Below are 23,260 nucleotides of genomic sequence, written 5' to 3'. Positions count from 1 at the left end.
CATGCCCATGTTCATAACCAGAGCCTGATGACATGCACACTTTTTAAAAGAATGAACAGAAATCCTGTTCCTCTTTGCATCTGAACTGAGAAACCAGTGCATTAGTCAGTTCATAGTTCAGCAGCTGTTTAGTATTCTCCCCATTTTTTTGTTGACCAGTTATATTTGTTCAAATTTATAGATAACCAAACTTATATATGAAGCTTTATTCTGGGACTAAGCAGTAAGTTGGTGAGCAAAAGATGCCTTCCTGTTTTATAGGTATTGTTTTCCATCAGGAGGTGCTGGTTCACTGTGAACCCAGTAAGAAAGGCACTCAGATGTAAGGTACCATTTAAAGTGCTATTTATTTGCACTAAGGCTATAAGAAGAGAACAACATAGATAATCTTGTGCCCCTTTAGAAGCTGGGAGCCCCGAGCTGTGTAGCATCGAACAGGACTCTGATCCATGTGCAGCACACCATACAGACCCCATCAATTATTATCCCCTTTTCGTCTTTCAAGCTATTACAGGATTTTCATACAAGAAAACAGCTCTATTTATCATTTATATAGTCAAACAGAATCAATGCTCTTGGGTGAGCTTTGTGCTGCACTGTTACATAAAGGCAAAACCACCCAGGCAGTGTAACACCTCCATACACAATGGTCTTTTCGCCAGCATCACAAGTATCCACTTTTTTTCTCTTACTATAGAGATTAGTGCTTTGTTTAAACGTAGGGTTCTCCTTGCAGAAAAAAACATGATTCTAGAAATCATTGCATTATATATGATTAGTATCTTATTGCCATACATTTATTTAGACTGTAATTGTGCTACCATTGTACAGTTTAAACATTTCTCTGCAGGCATCTTCATTGATTTCATTCATTCTGTTTCTCTCCTTTTGGCAGTATGCAGTGCAACCTCCCAGGGATTTTGTCAAAAGTTATGAATCTCCAGTTCTCACACAGTCTTTGGGTGGAATTGGTAATGCATAGTATGATTAACAGAGTGGGATGAACATGCTAAGAACAAAGGGAAGGGAAGCACAGAGATTTTTCCCAAAAGCCGTGTGACTTTTATTTATTTATTTTTTCAGTGATCCCAGATACAGCTGTAAGCAAAGCTAATTATGAAACTGAATTTCAAGATAGTGTTGAACACATTGTTTTCTCCATAACCTTGTCTTGGTGGTTTTACCATTAGATGAAGGAACTTATCTTTCATAAAGACCTGAAAAGTAAAATGCGGCAGGATTAAATCCAAGTGACGGTATTGGTGTTTTCAGCAGGTCCCCCACATGTCAAAAGGAAGATGACAACTACCTGTAGACACTACCAGTCTAAATTAATCAGACAATGCAGATGAAAAATAAATAAATAAATAATGTCTTAGGTAAACCAATGAAGGTAAAACTCAGCATAGTAAGGGTAAGTTTTCTTACTGGGCTTCATGGAAGAAATAAGTTTATGTATGGGCTGCCTCCTTTAATTCTGAATTCTCAGAGTTTAGGAATGATTGTTTACCTGCTAACAGCCTGCAGGGATCTGGTAAAACAGCTACAGCATAAAACTGAAAAATAATTGAAATAAATAAAGTACTACCTGGCACTATCCTTGTTTATTCTGTGCATTTGATATTAACATTTTGATGCCTTATGCTCATAATACATAATAAGAAACAAAAATGTCATAAAATCAATACCTTCTAACAGCAGAGGGAAATGTCACAAATTATCCCATTCTCATTATAGTTTTCAGACAGTAATTTCATAAGCCTCCAAGGGATTAGGAAAGCTAAGTATATTTTTGCTCTACCCTCAGATGTCAGTTTTATTGTACATGATCTAGGCACTGAAGCTTCTCTGTTCAGGAGGAAGTCAGAAATCAATTGTTTTGCCTATGAGACTCTTTTGTGAGGTTGTTAGCTGTCGTTGTAAATGAGAAACTACCAAATTCCATGACCCTGCTTAAATTACTTTGAAATACAAAATTACACTCTAACCTATTATGTGGTACAGAAGCATACTCTATGCTCATACAGAATACAGAACTGTGTTGCTAATGGATAAAATTTGCATGTTCTGAAGAAAGTATTTGAATGAGTTATATATATAGCAGAATTCATAACAGTTCAATATTTCCCTATGATTTTTATTTTTTTTTAAACTGGGCCTTAAAGTCTGATCAACCCTGCCTAGCTAAGCATGAGACTGTCATGACCTCACTGACGGCACTTGCAAATCCAGTACTAATGCTGTTGTAGCGGCAGTTCCAGCACCTAGCCGGAACCTTTAATCTATAAAGTGAGACTGTGCTGTCATCTGTGCATATATTTTACCAAGTTGATTCACTTGCTGATCCTAACCCTCTGATCAACCATGCTTAATACACATCAGTTTGCATTCAGACTCTGCTGTGGAGAGAACCAGATTCAAAATACAGTGAATTACAAAGTCATTCCATATTATCACAGACAATATGGAAGGCCAGGCCCATCTGCATCACTTGGCTTTACTTCTTGTAGTACATAGTAAAAAGAGATGCAGCCACTCATTTCACATAAGCCAGAACCCCAGGAAATTTTATATCACATTAAGAAATCCTGGAAAAGACATTCTGATGAAGTCAAATAGATGCTATGGGCCACCATGCTCTTAAATGTTTCTTTTACCTTTAAAGCTGAATTATACTTAGAAAAATAAAAACCATGCAAAAACATAAATAAACAAAACCACTAAACTTTGGAGATTGTTCTCATTATATCTACAGATTCAGTACTGCATACTACACATAAAATACTGCCATTGCAGTATTTTAGAAACGGATAATAATACTTTGGGGCTAATCTCCCAAAATAGGAATGAGTGAAATGAGTCTTTCATTGTGAAATATATCTAGTTTTGTTATAACGTGCAAAGCAGGTATTCTTGCCTAATATTATCTCAGATTTCCTCACCAAAATATGAAGCAATGTGAGATATAAAAGAACAAAAAGAACATAACTTATACAAATATGAAAAGGTTATGATTTTTAATGGTAACTCCTTCCCAGAAGAAAAAAAAAAAATATCCAGAGAGTTAAGGATTTATTAGATTGGAGGAGTCTGGAAGTTCAGATGGCTGCATAGTGTTAAAACCATTTGGATGGGATCAAAGATTGTCTGTAAGGGAAAGACTCAATCGATTACTACAGAGAGAATTCACACAGTTCAGCTGAGACTTCCAAATAGCTCTGAAGCTCAGTATAGCACATTATTTCTTTGAAAAGTCCACTTCACAAATAAAATCTATATTAGTAAAATACACATTAGATTTTTATTTTTTCTTTAAGTAATGTTGAAGTACATGGGAATCTATAGCCAAGTTCAGCAGCAAGTCCTCACTGTACATTGTATGGTCAGTCTCCTTTTGTTACATAGATGATGGTGTCTAGCAAGAGGCATGTCTCACTGCCTCAGGCTAGATGTGCACATCAGGCATGCGCCTTTTTAGGGTAAAACCCCAAGTACACTATTCCTCTGCCCTATCAGCTGCCTTATGGGAAGGAAGGAAGTAGTATTCATCTATGAACATGAAGTGAATAATCAGAGCACACCTGGATATGCCTCTGTCCAAAACTTCACCTGTGGAAAGAGAAGCAAAGGCGAACTAATAAAATAATATTCCACTGTGTTTACTATGCTCTTCTGTTAGTACAAAGCACTGAAAACCTAAATTCTAATTTGTTCACCTACAGTGAGACACTTAGATAAAAAAGATGAGTGTAGTCTACAACACAGGTCCTGCCTGTAAGAATAAAGGCTAAACTCTATTAGTGATGTGAATGAACTGAGAACAAAAAAAAAGAGAAATAAGAAATTAGTATCTTTCATTAAAAAATCTGAAAAATATAACCACCCAGTCATTTCTGACATTATTTGCTTAGACTGAATGAATTACAGACATACTAACTAGGCATAGATGACTATAGTAGTGAGCAGAATGGCTCACGATATAATGGCTCAGATGAAAATGACAGCTGTTATCATTAAATTCAGTATTTATGTTTTTCTAGTTAAAACTGATTATTTACAAAAAACAGTAACTCACAGCTGAGAGAAAAAAATACTTTGGTTGTCTTTAATTTAGAGGAAACACTGCATGAAAAGCTCCTTTCCTTTCACATGTACATTTTTTCTTATTTTTATTGGTTCCAGATCACCATCTTTTGTTTTTATTTCCCCACGAGTTCATTTCAGGCACGTATGCTTGTGAGGATTTATGTGCCACAATATATAAAAAGGTCAGAAAATATACTCAAACGGAGGGAGCAAAAGGGATGACCTATATGTTTTATTTTACAGATAATTCTGTAAGTTACTGAAATCAGCCCAGGAAGGCACCCCACTTTCAGTTCTGTCCAAGACTTTTTGTGGAGGTATCTCCTATGTATGTGTATCACTTTGTCTATGGAAACTTTTATGAGTAATGAAGGACCATTTTGCACAAAGGAGAAAAAGATACAAACAATCTCTCTCATTATGCATATCTCCCTTATACATGCTGGTGTGTGAAATCTAGGCCATAATAAACTGTTGCCATTGGCTTTGATTTTGTGTGGTGTGCTTGCCCACTGTCAATGCTATCCAAGAAGCCAGTCTTTCTGATGTAATTATATGGTATGGCAGATAACAGAATTGGCCTGCATTACAAAGACACTTATATTACACGCACTCCTTCTAAGTGTGGCAGAGCTACCCCAGGGCAACATCCTTCAGGAATGCTGAATTTTTATTCATTATTTTTATTTTTTCTTTAAGCTAGGGTTGGGTTGGGGTTTTTGCTCAGGCACTTGGCAGCACATCAACTCCAGAAATTGTGCCATTTTCATGACCTTTAGATTCTAAACTAGGTAAAGTTTGGATATCCTGGTTTCCTCATTTCTCTGTATTAGTTTCTTTCCCCTCTTCTGATTGTATTAGATATATATATAGTTTTCATTCAGACTATAACCCCAGGATTTATCAAATGAAATATTGTTTGTTCGGCTTGGGATTTACAGTCTTAGATTTGTTGCTTATGTCCTGAAAGTATTCCTGCTGAATGCTGACTTATTATTCTTTAAAAAAATGTTTAAATCTTCATTATGTCACGCAGTTCATGAGCAAAAATAGGTAAAGCACAGCATATGAATAGATGTACATAGTGATAAGATAAACATAATTTCCTCGAGGTTGAAAGTTTTGATGGCTTAACATCATATCAAAAAGGACTTTGAATAAGCTTATGTTTTTGTTTTCTTTGAGCTTGCTTTTGATGATTATTTCTGCTGCACAAGAAAAATACATAATTAGTGTTTATTTTCAACATGACTGACACCTGTAGAGCATGGACGGATCAGCTGTGCAATTACGTCAATGGTGTGCATTGACCTTGAATTTTAGGAGGGCCAGCTGCTAGAAAAAGAAATCTTCAATTTCATTGACTCATTAAATTAAACTCATTTTAACAAAAATAATCATTGGTGAATCACCATATGTTCTTGAATTTTAGGAGACTGAGAAGATTTTTAAATAATCTGAGTTTGGAACTATTCTTTTGAACTAGAGTGCTTTCAACATTTCCATTTAATCTACATTTGCTATCAAGTTAAACATAAAGTTTTGAAATAGCAGGCAAAAACAGGTAAAAATAGGAATGATGCTGTTTGCCAGCAGATATAAAGATATAAATAGTAATTTTAGTCTTTTTTTTTTTTTGAAGTACTTTAAAATCATATTATAAAAAATAAAAATATAATGACCACAGTAAATACATAAGAAAACCTATGAGGTTGCAGAAATAATGCAAAGTTTTCCATATTGTGTCCTGAATTAAATGTAATATAAGTTTTAGAGTTGTTGAATATGATTCAAAAATGGAGAGGAGATGAGCAACAGAATCTGCTGTAAGAGATAAACAAAATCTTGGTTGGAAGAAAATCCAGACGAATAGGGGCACCATCTGTTCTCCTGCAGTTGTTCTGACATTCATCACTAAACAAATTATGGCTACTAAAGTGCAGATGCAGAAATCACATCATGCAGAACACAGAGAAATGGGTAGCCTTTGACCCAAATGAGAATATTTCCCTGTGCCCAATACCACCTCCTTTTCCTCTACCCATCCTCCTATGAATCTTCTAGGTACACAAATTTTTCACATTTTCATATTCAAGAAAGCTCTATCATTGTTCATGAATTTAAATTAAACAACATGGATCCAGATAATTCTGGTAAAACACAGTCTATAATGAAATTAAATGCATTTCCTGAAACTCAGATAACTAGAAATCGAAAAACTTCCTTCAGAATTAAACTCTTGAAATGAGTTACACAGACACACAGAATTTCAGAAATATCTATTTTTGTCCTCTGTCTTTAATATCTACCTAAAATATTATTTTTGTATTAATTCATATAGTAAGTAGCTATATTGTTCCAACTCATAGGATCACATCTTTTATAAGTCACTCAACCCTTGCAACACTATCAGGGGTTATCCTTGTTATCAGTGTTGTCTTTGATTATTCCTCTTTTCCATCCAAAGATGAGTTCATCGGTGAGCTGTGATCAGCAGTGTTCCCTGACAACCAGCCAAAGAGCTCTTTTAAAGGAATACCATATAGGCAGGTCACTTCTTAGGTTTGTTGTTTTTGTTTTTTTTTACACACACTATTTGTGTCTTAAGGAAGACATAAATCCAATTCTTATATGCCTCCCTAATCAGATTGATTTCTGATCACAATCTGCCTCTGAACTTTATTTTCTGAGACTGTTTCTGCTGTTATTCTAAGACATGTCATCTTCCTCAAGAGAAATAACAGCAAGCTCTGTATATCACTCCCAAAGAAAAAACTCCTGGAGACCTTTTTGTAAGGCAATGCCTTACCAACACAGACATCTGTGCTAATCAGTGCTGAACTTTAGAAGAACTGATTTGTTTTGTTTAATACAAACCCCTGTGGTTTGGGAAGGCTCAGCTTTTACAGAGTTAGTTTGCACAGCGTTTGTTTCTTTGAAGTAATCAGTAAGACTGCCCATTGATCTCTTGCTTTTTGTTATGATCACTGTAAAAGTTTTCCAGAGTGCATTGTGAGTCATATTGCTGACTTATTTCTGCAAAAAACAAAACTACAGTGAGCTTGACTGTGAAAAAGAGAATAGGTGATAAAGAGAATATTATGTTGCATTAGATGGGAAGATGTGTCAACTTCAAAGTTTAAATCAAGATCATTATGCAAGCTTCTTTTGTTAAATAAATGATGTTTAGAAGAACAGAAATAGGAAGTGGAAGTGAAATTTAGGTATTATAAAAATACAGCAATTTGTTTCAAAAATATATTATGCAAATCTGTACGTATTTTTTCTTTAAAATCTCAAAATGCATAGATATCTTTCTGAAACATAAATTGCACCTCCTAGACTGAAATGTTATGTGCAAATTAATGGTCACGTTAATTTTTAGTTTTAGCCACAGCTCCTTTGATCTACTTTTCTCCTCGGACACTGACATCTTGCTTTTTTACTTAGAAGCTATGAACTTCAGCAAAACCAACTGCCTTTACTGCTGTATATTTTTGGTTTTTAATGAAAAATTGCTTAAAAATATTTGCAAAATAGCATACAATTTGAAGTTGATTTGTTGTCACTTTCCTCTGCTTCATTGCATTGGAAAGATTCTGGCAAAGTGAGTAACTAACAGAAGTAAAATTAAAGTATTTTCCAGTGAAGCTGGAGGGGGCAGCTGACAGCCACTATAGCAAAAGAAGACTGATTGTGCACCAGACTTTGAGAGATACAACATCTGAAGCACACAACAAGCAAGATATTCTATAAATGAACTTGAAGCATCATATGAGGCTCATGGTAGGGTTGCTATGCTTTGGAGCTTTGGTTTTTTTTTTTTTATTTTCTGTTTTATTTTTAAGAATGTTCCTCACAACTTTGATTCTAACAGAGATGAAATGAAGGCCTGAACACTAAGCTGGCGGAATGGTTAAGACAGCATTTCTCAATAGTATTTCTACACAGAGTGTTGGGTTATAAGCCACGTCCAGGAGAGCTGGACAGAGTATTCCTACAACAGAACCAGAAGAAAATATATCAATGTCCATTAAAGAATCATGTTAGATTTATAACAGGATCACACAATTTATGATGATCCAGTCTATTTTCCAAAGATAACATATTCAAATGTGTTCTTTTCTTTCAGTTTGACTGAACTCTGGTAAGGACCCAGTTGCTATTTTCATTGGAGCACTTTCCAGTTTACTCATGGGCCAAGCTTTCTACTCTTTTTTTCTGGATGAAACACCCCAGGTATCCATGATGTGTACAAATTCCATCTTGTTGCAATAACTGGCTACCAGTCTGATTGCTGGGAAAGCCTCTGATTATGATAATTATTTTAATGTATGTTTTGATGTTTCTTCTGTTTGGAATTAAACCAAAATATTGTTTGCAGTCAAGGAACACTTTCAAGGCAATCACTTTACAGAGTATGCTATTATCACATATTTGCTCTTTGCACTATGTAGAAGGACAGAACAAATAAAAACTAACTGTCCATACGGTCTAAAGTACTCAAAGTCACCGCTTTCAGTTCACTGTGAATGCTGTTCTTTTTTTCCCTACTGATAAATTCTTAAACAAGTCAGGACAGTCGGATGACAGCATTGTGCCTGGAACTGATGTAGGTTCTATAACCTGGGCAAGTGTATAGTATGTATGGCCACACTTACAATTTTGCTTGGAAAAAAAATAAAAAATAAAGGAAACAATTCCATTGAAGAAATCATATCTCTCCATTCCACCTTCCATTCAAATGGATCAAGAAGTACTTTCCAGAATAATAGTTGTTTTTTTGATCTAGGTGGGAAGGAATAAATGCAGAATCCTTTCTTCCCCATCTAGACAAACTCTGACTATGCTCATAGTGCTTCTCATCATGCACAATGATGCTTCACAATTAGCCTGGACACAGACCAACAAGATTTTCCAGTTCTAGAGCTCATGAAGTCAATGGTAGTTTGGGATCCCTGCAGTTCATAGCAACCAAGAGCTTTGACCTCTGTCAAGACACTGATTTTTTTTTTTTCTGAACTGGAACAAAGCAGCTGCCACAAAACCTATGGGCAGCTGAAAACAGAATAAGAAAAAAATCTATAATTGCAAAAGGAAAATCCTAAATACTACTCGATGTATCAGAAATAGGAAAAAAAAATCCAGAGAATGCCAGTACAATTTATTAATTACAGTTCCAGTACAGTAGAATCCATGGGAATTATTATAATTCTCTACAGCCAACAACAGGGAGAGGAGAACACAAGAATATGTAAGAGACTAAGAAAATATTTGCATTTTCATATGTATTCAGATGGGTTCAGATGAGTGAGTTCAAGTGGAAATATATTTTCAAAAAGCACAGAATATTCTGTAAAAGTCAAAGTTTCAAGTCAAAGACTGAACTTAAGGTCCACGTAGTTCTTTTAGCAAAGCTTACTAACCAAGAACAAGCATAATGAAACAATTATGTACACAGTATTGCATATATAGTATTTTATGTGCATTAATCCAAGCATCCATGCATACATCCAAGCATACAGGTTAAAAAAATAGAAATATTATTAAGTAACAGATGAAAACACCAGCTGGGCACTGATTTTATTTTATTTCTTTCAGTGTGGTTAAGAGAAAGAACACTATGTATTAATTTCTAAAGGGAAATATAAAACTGGTGTTTACAATTCCAACAGCAATCAGGACTCAGGGATACCAAAGAAACAGCTATGCAAGCTGCAGTATGGGGAAAGGGAAGGCAGGAATACAATTCATTTAACCATGTTGACAACAGCAACAAAAAAGATCTTTTCTGTTGAGCTAGAAGGATGACAGCCTCCCTGATTAATTTTGTCCTTCTATTACCTTTCTTTCCCTGACAGAAGGTCCCGAGCTATCATTCCAGCTGATCGACTGCTTGATGTTCTGCATCAGAACTTGCAACAACCATTAGCATTTAAGAGGCCCTCAAATATCTTTGGTCAATCAATGTAAAACATGACCAAATATTAATTATACTGCATTTAGCCTACCTAAAATGTACTAAGCTCTGAAAAAAGATTGTGTTTTACTAGTATTATTGATGTTCTGTTTTACAGTTCTCAAAGGCTAATGCAGTGATTTTAAAAACAGATTGAATGCTTGTACACAATACCACATCATTTTAAATGTTCCAGCTTTATCTTTTTGGAAAATGGATTCACCAAAAATATAGGTCTAAAAATATGCCCTCAATCACTTTAAAATTATTTAAAGAAGCATCTTGAAAAGTAGGTTATTACATACCATATTTCATATTACAAAACAAAACAAAAAACAACTCTGTAAGCACTACAAAAATCAGAACAGGAATACATAGGACTGTAGACAGATAAGGTTCAGCAGAGCAAAGCTTCATCTAACATATATGTTTACCCTGATAGTCTCTTTCTTCCTTTGCTATTTTTCCTTCTTCCTTCTATTTTTCATGTCAGAAAAATCACTCAAATACCAAAGCTGTATTTCTATGCCAGCATATTGTTATCTCTATATTTTGTACTTATCCTTATGGCAGACAGCAGTATTGCTTGTCTATGTATCATCATCATTATTTAAAAATGTAATGAAACTAGAAGATAACTTTATAATTAGGAGAATGGATTGTTGCTAAAATTAGGTATAACATTTTCAGAAATGTTTGATAACCAAACATCTCTGAAATTTAGCACCATTGTGCTCTGAGAGTGGCAACTGGAAAAAGGGATCACCTCTTCCCACCTTTGTACTAATTAGCTTTTGTTTAATGCCATCTAATCTCTGTGAGGATTTTGAGTTGTTTTGTATTTTATTTGGGCACGGGCACAGGTAATTAGCAGTATAAATTTAGCCTTATTTCTTTTTCATATTTGCTAGTAATTCCAGGGAAAACATGCAAAATATGTGTTTCTTAAAACCATGCAGGTTAGGTAGTAATACTTAGTAACTATCCAAAATTATTCAGAACTTATTCAACTCAATTCAATTCAGAAATTATTCAACTATCTGTTGTATTCAGTTGAATCTCAAAGGTGAGGGACACAGGCTGAATGAAAATCCCTGACAAAACACAACAGACGGCATGGAGGAAAGATTTTTTTTTTCTCTGATACAAAGATGTAAGGACAAGTTGTGTGAATTTTTCGTGAGGTGAGGAAAACAATGGAAGATGAAGCATCCAGAACAATTCCATATGCCAGCATACTTCTAAATATCACCCACTGCATCAAGCCAACTTCATTTTGGCTTGCTAGTTTGAACAATACACATAACATGACTATAAAATTGAAAAAGAAAAAAAACACACAATATGTAATGAAGACTACAGAATTGCATTTGAAACTTTTATCTACAGTTGTCACGGATTCAAAGTTGAAAGAAAATGAGAGTCTGTAGAGTATTTATTTCTGCTTGTGAAATATTTCACTGAAATTGTGACAATTTTAGAACAACACATCCTTACACAAAATTATTCAATGAAAATATGTTAGGCTAATTCTGTTTTGTGGGCTTGACTGATTAGGTAAGGCTGGTTATTAAAGAACCAAGATGAATTCCTTGCTCCTCCTAAAGTGCCCCATATGAAATCAGGTCAAAGCCATAAAGGAGCTCAAATCATTTAAAGTGTGACTTCAGTTACTTTTAGATACTTCAGCTGTAATCCTCAAAACCACACTCAGCAGCACACTAGCATTCTAGACACATCAAGTTCATAAGTCACTTCCTTGGGAAACTACAGTTCTGCTCTTGCTTATACCTAGAAGTATCTCAGCCTGGTAAGTACTTAGCTTCTTAGTTTATGTCAAATCCTTTCAAGATACATCCAGCTTGGCATTCTTGTTCCTGACCCAGTGAAGGGCCTAGCAGCAGTGCATACACTGCTCTTCATTTTTGGGAACATACTGTTCAAAGACCTCTGTTCCATGTGTAACTTCCAAAATAGTGAAAAAAATGAAGCATAAATTCATAGTATCCTTCACACAGTGTAAGTACAATGGGATAAATCTGTGTGCAGGAAGAAATTACAGACACACACTTACAAGCAATCTGTGAGACTACTGAAATACAGAATGCCATTAACTGCAATAGACTTCTAAAAAAGAGAATCATTAGTTTATTAAATTGCAGTCCACAGTCTAGTAGTAGCATATAAAAATATTTAGGTAAACTGAACATCTGTGCTTTTCAAAAGCAAAAGAAAGGAAAATTACTTCTAATAAAGAATACAGCAAGAGCAGAATATTTTCCTGTTGCCTCAAGTTACCAAACAAACAAAAGCACACTCTGACTGTTTTTAACACTCTCACTTCTGGTGTCTGCCTCAAGAAAATAATAGCTAAGATGCGTATATATTTTTCAGATTCTGAATCCTGTTATCATTTTTATAAGGTCACATACTGAACATAAGAAATAGAAATGCCTGTAGAAGAAAAATACTATTGCAAATGTGATGATTCCTATGTATTTCCCCCCACCCCCCAAATTAACTTCTCTTTCTCCTAATACATTACTCTGAAAACATCATTTTTCTTTAGAGTTCTTACTATTTGAATTGCTTGATATTCGATAAACCATACTTAGATATATTTCATCTGATGTTGAAATTCAAATATAGTAAAACATAAGGCTCTGAGCCTTATAAAGCCTTTGACACAAAATATCTTCTTTCTAAAATTAGATGAGCTTTAGGATAACAATCTTCTGCAAAGTTTATTGAAAGCCAAAGAGTGTTTTAGTATTGTTTCATTTAACCTTATTATTTTTGTTGATTTTTTTTTTTTTATTGCTTCAAAGATGACTCTGCTGTGATAGGACTTCTGGTTTCTGCAAAATCAGTTTGCTAGCCCCATTCTGCAAAACTATGTACATTTTAAAAAGTTTACTCACTAATTCTCAATGAGTTTTTCATTCACAAACAGGAAAGAACTATAGCTTTTCCTGAAAATATGATGGATATTTTTTGGATATTTTTTCTAGTCATATTTCAATTGAACTAAACAAAGAGAAACTCAGAAATATAATGTGTCTGAACACGTATTTGTTAACAAAGATATAAGAACATACAGTTCATAAACGAAAAAGAGATAAGCATCAAGAGTTTAGTATTTTTATCTTTTAATGGAGCATTTATTTGATATTTATAGGAGTAAAAAAAAAAAAAAAAGCAACATCTTTATAGAAGGATATGTAATCTTTTCATCTTAAGATGAAGTGTAATGATCTAACATCTTTTACCAACGGTGAAAGAGACAATAGGTATCTGTGCACATCCTATATCCCTTTCAAACTGTAATGAAAAATTACTAAACCTAATTAAACGCTCATTTATTCCCCCACTCCCCATAGCAGTTCTAAACAAACAGAGGTTATTTTTAATGGATGATATAAAGTTACGATCAATACTCATGTAAAATTTAGCATTCGATTTAAAACAGCTTGATACAATGCAAAAAAAAAAGTGAGTAATACATGAAACTTTTCCTCCATGTGTGCTGTTTCACCACAACTATTGCAAAATATTTTAGCTTTATAGGAGTTCACATTAATTTAGAATCCAGTTGCTCTAGAAGCACAGCAAAAATGAAAAATTAGAATCTAGAACTATACCTTTCAGGAGGAAAACTGTTCACTCATGTCTTCAATGATAAACTTTTAACAAGAGTGGTTGTAAATATACAACGTGTGGACAAGTAATACTGAGCACTGTATGAGGATTACCCTGCAGGTTCTGAAATGATTAATAAGCTGCAGGACTCAGTTTTTATTGCATTAATTATAATTAATCAAATTTGCCTGGCTACAGTGAAAGGCAACCAATAGCTGGCTGGGCACCATTATTTATCAATTTGAGGTGCTAGTTATTTGATTTGCTAGTTTTTTCTGATATCCATCTCATCCAAACTTAGTCAACTAACCATTAGATAGACAACTAATTTAGTCTAGAAGAGTTTTAACTATTTATAGATTTATTTTATTTTATTTTATTTTATTTTTTGTAGTTACTGAAGAGACAAACATCTCTGAAAGCTGATTTTTCTTTTCTGGTGAGATTTTTAATTTAGAATCCTCTGGGATGACTTGCCCTCTGCATGTTTTTGATATATCTGCTGTAGATATTGAGGGGGAGCTTAGACATTTATCTCAAACTAGTTCAGATGACTTATATTAGGTGAGATAAAACAAATATTGGAGAGTGTTGGAGATCTGCTTTGTAGCAAACTGGATTTGTGAAGCTATTTAAAACACATGTTTTTGTAACACTTTGTCGTGGTAGTATTAAAAATAAAGTGCAGTCTATATAAAGCCCATGTATTTGGTTTATATGGCAAGGTTTTGGTAGGGGAGCGCTGCAGGGGAGGGCCTCTGTGAGAGACGTCCACAAGCTGCCCCAAAGAGCCAACTCCAGATGACTCAAAGCGACCTTCTGCTGGTGAGAGCAAAGCCAGAGAGTGCTGCTAGCTGCGCCACTGTGAAAGCATATTTAGGAAAGGGAAAAAGTGCTGCACTACAGCAGCAAGGAAAAAGGATCGAGAAACAAGAGAAACAGCCCTGCAGACCCCAAGGTGCAGAAAGTCCATGCCCAGAAGCAGAAGTTCCCATGCAGCCTGTAAGGGAGGCCCTCGGTGGAGCAGGTGGATGTGGCCCGGAGGAGGCTGTGGCCCATGGAGAGCCCCCACAGGAGCAGGCCCCAGGCCGGAGCTGCAGACCATTGGAGAGGAGCCCACACAGGAGCAGGGGACCTGGGGGAAGCTTTCGCTTGTGGGGGACCCATGCTGGAGCAGTTTGCTCCTGAAAAGTAGACAGTGTGGTATGGACCCATATGGGAGCAGTTCTTGAAGAGCTGTAGCCCGTAGGAAGCCCACATACAATCAGTTCAGGAAGGGACCTGCTGGAGCAGGAGAAGAGTAACCATGAAGGAGCAGCAGAGATGAAGTACTATGAACAGGCCACAACCCCCATTCCCCTGTGTCACTCAGGGAGGAGAAGGTAGAAGATGGTTCATGAAGGGGAAGGTACTTTTACTTTGCTTTTAGTTTAGTTCTCACTGCTCTAGTCTGTTTTCAGCAGACAACAAATTACATTAATCTCCCTTATACTGAGTCTGTTTTGCCCATGGTGGCAATTGGTGAGTGGTCTGCCTGTCCTTATCTTAACCTATGAGCTTTTTTCATTGTATTTTCTTCCCCCATCCTTTTGAAGAGGACTGAGAGAGCGGCATGGTGGTGCTTAGCTGCCCGTTGATGTTAAACCATACCTACCATATTAAGACAAAATTAATTGTGTAATTCCAGGCATTTTTTTTCCACTCTTCATAGTCCTTTATAAATACCAGTCCTTTGAAATACCTGGAAATAAAAAAAAAAAAAAAAAAAAAAAAAAAAAAAAAAACACACAACAAATGAGACGATTTATAAGGGACTTTTAGTCTTAAGTTAGACACTGCATTCGAGATACCTACTCAAGCAGCCACAGAGGGTGTGTGTCAGAAAATATATCCTATAAGTCATTTTAAGGTTAGACAGGACAAGTCCATTTTATCCTTTCAATATAATGCTATTTCTTCCAATAATGATAGCTGTAGCAATTTCTCTCCTCCATTCTGTTATTGAAGGAGGATTAAGATATTTCTAATGTCATAAAAGAACTCTTTGGGAAAGAGTGATGGTTATTAAAAAAGTGCTCTAAAATTAGACAATTCAAAGATGTCAGGATTCATGCCTAACAAACAAGTTTAGCTGGTAATGACTGGGACAGACAGAGCTTATACTGGTCTAGACAGCTCTACAGATGGAAGCAATTTTTTTCTGAGGACAAGAAAAAAGAATCATGGAACAAAAATACCAAAGAATATTGACCTTCATCTCTCTGCCAAATTGAGTTAATTGTATTAATACAGTCTAGGCAAGGTTTAACAATAGCTTACAATCCACCTTATTTACCACAGGAAAGACACTGAACAAAAGGGAGGTGTGTTTTCTTTTGTTGTTGGTGGTGTTTTTTTGGTTTGTTTGTTTTTTTTTATGGAAAAAGAGTGAGTTATGTTGGAGGGTTTTGATCTATCACTTACAATACTGCTTTATAAAAAGGCTACCCGGGTTTGAAACAATATCATACAAAATAAACATATATACTACTTCAGCAAGATGGAAAATGAGGAGTAGAAAACAGCTAATGTAGCAAACTAAGAATCTTTTTGTTGAACAACTGTGAATATGCACCATTACAACTTCTAGTATAAATACAATGCAAAGAAAAAAAATACTTACAAAGAGCAACCAGTTTGTGCTATACAAGTATAATCTTCCATCAATTCTAAGCTAGTCTTCACTTTCAGATAACTGTGGCCTTATGTCATAAATCTATGTTTCCTACCAGTGCTGTGTTTTTGTATCTTGTCCTAAGGGCCAGTTATTACTGGGGTCGGTCAGTTGGTCCCTCTCCCACACTTCTTTCCCAATTTAAATTTCCTCAGACCTGTTCACTAGGTTTTAGCAGTACTCCCCATGTCTAAGAGAGCTGCCAAACTGCTTGCTATTAAACCTCAAAAGCAAAAACACATCCCAAGGCAAAGCTGTTTTTCTGTTCTCCAGGAGTTTTCATCATTTGTTCTGAGCACCTTCATATTTCCTTAGATAATGTTTTTAATTACTCCTAACAATAATATATATTTTTTTACATGGGGTATTTATTGTACTGGCAATTCTCATGCGTGAACTGGGAAGACCATGTTTTTCTGCATGAAGCTATCACTTTTTCCTTTCTTTTCCCTTTTCTTCTTTCTCTTCTTTCCCTTCCTTCCTTCCTTTATTAAAGCTAAATAGCTAATTACACTTCCAGGTAGTTGGAATCCTTTCTTGCAGTCATTTTCTTGATCATGGTACGTTCCAGTTCTGGATTCTGTTTTGTTTTTAAACAGGCTTCTCTTCTGACATAGACTTTTAGAATATAGCATGTATTTGCATTTACAATTCTGATTCACTCTGTGTGCATGTGTTCATAAATTGCTTTCTATTTTTGTGTTCACATGTTGTTCCTTACTGACTTATTCTGTTACAATGAAGGCTTTTCAGTCTTCCTGAAATTGGATATCATTACCATGACCTAAAAAGTGAGTTGCTTGGTTGTTTCAAACACTGAACAAATGGTATTTGTATGGCTGCAGTGAATGTTGAGGTAAGTCTGATCAGGCTGATTCAGTTTTCATTAATGTAAATCATTGCTTGAAAAACTGCTGAGAAATGTAATTATCTTCTGGAGCCTGGAAGGTGCATCTTCTAAAGGTGAGAATGACAAGGTTGTTGTCAACACAAGTTGAAAACACATTCTGAAGAAAGTACTTCAGCTAAGTACAGGATGTAAAGCCTTTTCCAAGGTTCAAAAGCTAAATAAGAGGATAGAAACATTCTTGTCGTGTCTCCTTCCTAAGATGAAAGTCAATAGTAGACAGACATTCTGTGTGAACAGCTTAGCTTGGTGTGTTAAATAAAGATTCCTACGGCCATTATCAGATGCTAGTTTGCTTTTTGTAAACTCAATTTGATTGTATGAGCATATGAAGGGAGAGTTTCATGGTGTCTCAAGGACAGTGTTCGTGATACCTTTTTAAATACTTTTGCTTAAGCCTAGAAATTTCTAGTGAGGCATGACTTTTGTTGATCTCAGTGTCTTGAACAAGGGCTCAGGATTGGACTCTTCAATAACACTGCTATAATGTTTGGAGCTTGTCTCTGTCCTGCCTCAAGACAGTGTCAATGCAGCATCTCATTGAAGTTTACATTTCTAATAACTTAAATTGCAACTTACCATTAAAAAAATAAAAAGACAACTGATAGTACACAAGCTGTTAATCACAGAAGAACACCTAAATATACACAGGAATTTCTGTTTCATGAGTACTGAATAATAGAACATCAACAGTCACAGTATAAATAAGTGCATAAAGATATTTTATCTTTTATATACAGAAATGCTTCATTCATTCTCCCTCTGTAAGTCTTTTTTTTTTTTTTTTAAATGATGATACAGTCTTGAATGCATTTTTGTAGCAGTACTGCAGCATACTTGCATGCAGCTTTGTGTGTGTGAGTGTTACAGAAGGAAAACCTCTTAATCTTTTTCAAATGCAGGTTTCTAATACGATGGCTAACAACAGATGGGCTATAAGATTTTGGTGCTTTAAACAAAGGGGAAATTCTACCCAAAACTTCTGTGTTGTGCAGACTGTACAAAGTTTTGGCAGTTTAGCTTTGTTTCATCCTAAGGATCAGTTTACTTTTTTTTGTTTCTTGTTTTTCTTGTTTCTTGTTTTTTTTGTTTGTTTTTGTTTGTTTGTTTGTTTTCTAATGATCATCTGCAGGCTCTATCTGAACTACAGTCCAGATCAGCAAACCTGAAATGATAAAACTTCCGTTGCATCAATTGTCATATGAACTAATGCAGAGCTTACCAAAGTGTTAATCAGATAACTGCATACAGACATTTGAAAAAAAAGCAACCAAAATATATTAACAAATGTCAGAGCATGCAAATGTGCTTCACTTCCTCTCTAGGTTCATTGACACAAATGCTAACCTTGCTCCCCAAAAAAAGAGTGCAGTACAGCAGAGATTCACTCCAACTCACTAGAAGGAGCCAACTCAGGTTTAATAAACAGATCAGACAAAACAAAGTTGAATATAAGTTATGTACTGCTGTTGCCTGAAATATTTACAGCCTATATTCAAAATTTTCTTTAAATTTATATATATGCTATTTGAAAAGGTTTTTCTATTTACAAAGAAAACAGTACTGCTTACAGTGAAGTACAGTGAAGTACTGCTTACATACTCAGTATGTGAAACAATAAATTTTTCAAGCTGCCACTAGAAGTATGAATAATTATTTACTGGAAATCTATAAAGAGGCAACTTTTAATTGAACTATTCAAGAAACACAACAGTGACTGGATCTATAGTTTTACAGAGATAAGCTTTACAAACTTTTCTTAGATCCAATAAAATTGCTTCCTCAACTTAGATAAATACTTACCACAAATAGTGGTAAGTAGACTATGTATAATGTTTCTTCAAAAATCCCAACACATTTTTACATAGTAGAGATTATACAAATATACTGAAAACCATAAATTCATGCTAACACTTTCTCACTTGTAAAATTTTAGAAATGATACTCTGAAATTTGCAATGCTAATTTGGACTTTCAAAACAAGAGATGATTCAGTAGGAACGTTATTCAGAAAAACAAAAGGCCAAGATTTACCCTCTCCCATCCTTCCTTTGCCAAAGATTTGCTCTGTAAACCCCTTCTGGTAGCAATGGAATCAAAACAAAAATGGAACTATAAACAAAACATGATTATACAAATATACCTAAAAAATGAGGTACTCACAATCCCTTAGAGGTAGTCCATCAATATTTTTGTTTTACCCAGTGAACTGATCCACACCAGCTAAACAGATGGATGGGAGAGTCTGAGGGCAATTAAGCACAGAAAAATTTTGATGGTTTTACAATTTCAGAAACACCTGTGCTGCTTATTGCAATGCATTGTGAATATTCACTGAGTACCAGAGACTGCTCCATAGTCCTCAGGGGCTCTCATTTCCACTTGTGTTGTGGAGTCCTAATGGCTCTTTTGTTCAGTGGTCTGTTAATTATAAAAGAAAAAATTACATGCAATGATGATGTGGAGGTAAACAATGAGAAAAGGAGGATTTCCTCTTCTCATTTAGAAAACAGCTTCAGAAATGAAGGGCTCTAGCTTCTGTTTCTCCTTAGACTACAAAAGGTACCTGGGGAGGAAGACTTCACAGAGGAGAAATATGAAAAATAAAAACAAACAACAAAAAAGTAATGTTAAGCCTTGTTTGAAAATGAAAATTTTGGGGATAGAACAAGCTATTGGATTTAAGGCCAACCTTTCTTTCCTCCCTGCAAACAGAAAATTACAAACCTATCACAACGTTATGTAAAGGAGACATTCAGCTCTGGAGAGACTGTGATGGGGCAAAGTATTTAGATAAAATGAAATTTGCAGAAGCATCCAAGCATTTCTCTGCCTTACCAAACTCATTTTTTCCCTATTCTGGCCCAAGTTCTTCCCTGTGCACAACATACATGTAATGTTGACATAAGCTCTTTGTTTTGACAAAAATAAATTCTGATGGAAAAAATGACCTGCCATGCTTCTCTTCATCTCTCCTGCACGCTATTTTCTTTCCTTCTTAGTACTCATTTGATTCCTTCATGTGTTTTGTTTATCATAGCCCTCCCTTCCACGCTGCTTCCTTTTACACTCCCAGCTAGGCTTTCTTAAGCCAACAAACGTCCCCTCAGCATTTTGTCCCATACATTTCTTCCTGTAACTTGATCATATGCAACCTCACAGGGCATTCATACCACATGTTTAATGCTGTGCAATCAATTCGGTCTGATTATTCCATTTACTCCTCCTCCACTGAGATCAGTCTACATCACTGCAGAGCACCTCTGTTTCCTTCACAACTTTTTTTTTTTCCAGCTAAATTGGTATTTACGGTTTGTTTACTACTTTCCAAATAATTACGTGAAATTTGAAACTGTCTAATAAATGGTATATGACATGCTAACAACATAATATTAAAAATTCCTGCAAATCAAACGTTTTGCTTTATAAAACAGTTGTAAAAGTGGACTTGATGATTTTGTCACATTTCCATGTATAATATATGATGAACAGTACTCTCTACATTTAATACAGATTACATTTTTAAAAGAGTTCTAGCGTGTTTACTGAATTGTAGCTTCTTATTCATTACAGTAAATCCACTCGTAAATCCTCTTTCACTAAGCAGTATTAGTTAATCAGTACAAAGGAACATAGCAGCATCATATTTTAAATATTGATGACTGTCAGTGTAAGCAGAGAATAAATTTCTCTGGGGCTCCTGATCTTATGGGGACATCACTGGCTGTAGACCTACCTTAAAAAAGAAAAAGAGTAGGCTGTTTTCAAAACAGTAATAAGCATGGGCTTAATGAATCAGTCAGGACACATACTGGGTCATCAAAATTCCAAACAAAAGCAAGTAGGAAGTAAAACTTAACAAAATGGTGAAAGAAAAATGTTTATAGGAGACTTTTATAAATGTGAACATCAACCATTTAACCGGACATGATATGAAAGACTATGTCTTGCATAGACATTTACTTGGGGCTAGTAGAATGAATTGCATATTTTCCCAAAATTGCTTCCACAAGGATTGTTCTTGAGAATTGCACTTTTAAGTATACTGTTACAGATGTAAGAGCCTGGCAAATGATGGAAGTTTTATGCAATCTAAAATTGATAGGTATATATACACACACATTTATATAAATATATATATCTTATTAATATTGATAAGAGCAGCCTATTGCTGATACAAAATTGGCTTTACTTATCAATAACTTATCTCCACTCATGTGAAGCTAGCAAGTCACATACAGTAGGACTGTATGTGGATCGTGCAGTAGTCACAGAAGCAGCTATTATTACATGAGAGAGACATGATTCTAAGGTCTGAGAAGCAGTAGCAAATGAAGAGTAAGAAAACACCTGTCAACTCAATGGGCAGCTCAGTGTAACTCTCTGTACAAGGGTAAAATAGCATTCAGTGCCCAAGCAATGAAATTTCCTTCACAGCAGGCCAGAGCAAACTTCCACAGACAAATCAGCACATCAGCAAAAGGCCTTTCAAGGACTGCTTGTGCTGTGGGACCATTTATAATCTTTCTTTCTCTGCTCTCCTCTTGCAGGGAAGAGTTCTGGCTGGAGGACAAGTCGAATGAAAGCAGGACGCTTCAGAGAGCTCTGTGTTCCATCCAAAATCTGTTCTGCTATGCATTTTCTTTGTTCTTTCATTCATCCTGCTCCCTTTCTCCCCTCAAGGGAGGAGCAACAAGCTGCAAGAACAGATGTTTCTAATTTCATTAGACACTTCATACTGATACACAGAGCTTTACTTCCTTGTTAAGCAGTGACAAGGCTCACTGTATCTCTTAGGAGCAGCATGATTCTCAAGAGGGGCTAATATATACATATAATGGTCCAAAATTGAATTTCATATGTCTATAGTAAAACATAAATAGTATTTTTATACACTAAAGTCAGTGCCAAAGATTACTTGGTAAGAATATGTAGCTAAGTAGCATAATCAAAAAATCTTAAAAAACTAACAACGCTCCCCCCCCCCCAAATTATTTTATGAAATATAGGTGCAAAATCCTGATAGTTTCAGAATACCCCTTACCCGAGCATCTAGAGTTTTTTTTTCATTTTTATGCATTTTCTGAAATGTTAAGTATAAAACAAGTTCAATCCATAGATCCCATTTTTTTCCTAGTATTTATTCACATGCACCTTTATTCCTCTTTATCTCAATTACAGAAATTTTCTAAATAGCTAATCCAGAAAAAGACAGAAAAAAAAAAAAACACAAAACCACATGCATACTAACTTACTAAGAGAACCCAGCTGGAAACATTGTAGTTTAAGAGAGCAAATCCAAAATTAACTTTGTTCTTCCATATGACTTGGTCTATCATGTGATCTAACAGGATTGCATGAACACAGAGGGATTCTGATCCTGGTTATTCAGCCCTGACAAGGAGAACAGTCACCCAGATTTCAAAAGTCTTCTTTAACATGTATGGCTTGTGAAATCACAGTCTTAAAAGCTAGGGAAATCTGCATTTTCTTATAAATCAAGCTTTCTACAGGAGGATATATTTTTTTTGTTAATTTTAGATTAAAAAAGAGCTCATTTCTAAATCAGAATAAGTACCTGAAAATGGAGCAGTGAAATCTTACTTGCCTGTTTTGTAGCTTCAGGATGCATTTCTTCTTCATTCTTCCTCTGCAAGGGTGGTATGGATGTGTAGTTCAGCAACTCAGCTGACATGAGTAAAACTTGCAATCACATTTAGAGTGTATGCTTGGAGTTCTCAGAAATTGCAGTCCAATAATTTTGGCTCTTGTCACAATAATTTCAAAATAAGAAGGATAAAAGTAATATTACACTGGTGTATTTATGACACAGCAAGACCACAAATTCCACAGTCTTGTTGTTGTTTTTCATTATTATTTTTTTTTTTACAAAGATCATCAGTATCTCCTGAATATAAGAACCTACAACAACTAAAAGCATAGAAAATGGAAGATG

The 23,260-nt window shown here is 35.2% G+C and overlaps 2 long non-coding RNA genes across 2 annotated transcripts; both read right to left on the bottom strand.

Annotated features, from left to right (window-relative positions):
* Positions 1-330: 330 nt before the first annotated feature.
* Positions 331-14,808, bottom strand: LOC137863857 (uncharacterized). The gene is made up of 2 exons (XR_011101190.1): positions 13,687-14,808; positions 331-1,217 (listed from the first exon to the last, which is right to left on the bottom strand). It is a non-coding gene; the product is annotated as an uncharacterized lncRNA (long non-coding RNA).
* Positions 14,809-18,397: 3,589 nt separating this feature from the next.
* On the bottom strand, positions 18,398-23,017 carry LOC137863810 (uncharacterized). Its single transcript, XR_011101159.1, has 2 exons — positions 22,913-23,017; positions 18,398-22,001 (listed from the first exon to the last, which is right to left on the bottom strand). It is a non-coding gene; the product is annotated as an uncharacterized lncRNA (long non-coding RNA).
* Between the last annotated feature and the right edge of the window lie 243 nt (positions 23,018-23,260).

Source organism: Anas acuta, chromosome 13 (assembly GCF_963932015.1).
Source record: "Anas acuta chromosome 13, bAnaAcu1.1, whole genome shotgun sequence".
NCBI lineage: Eukaryota > Metazoa > Chordata > Aves > Anseriformes > Anatidae > Anas > Anas acuta.
Note: the sequence above shows the minus strand (reverse complement) of the source record. Positions and strands in the feature narration are given on the sequence as shown.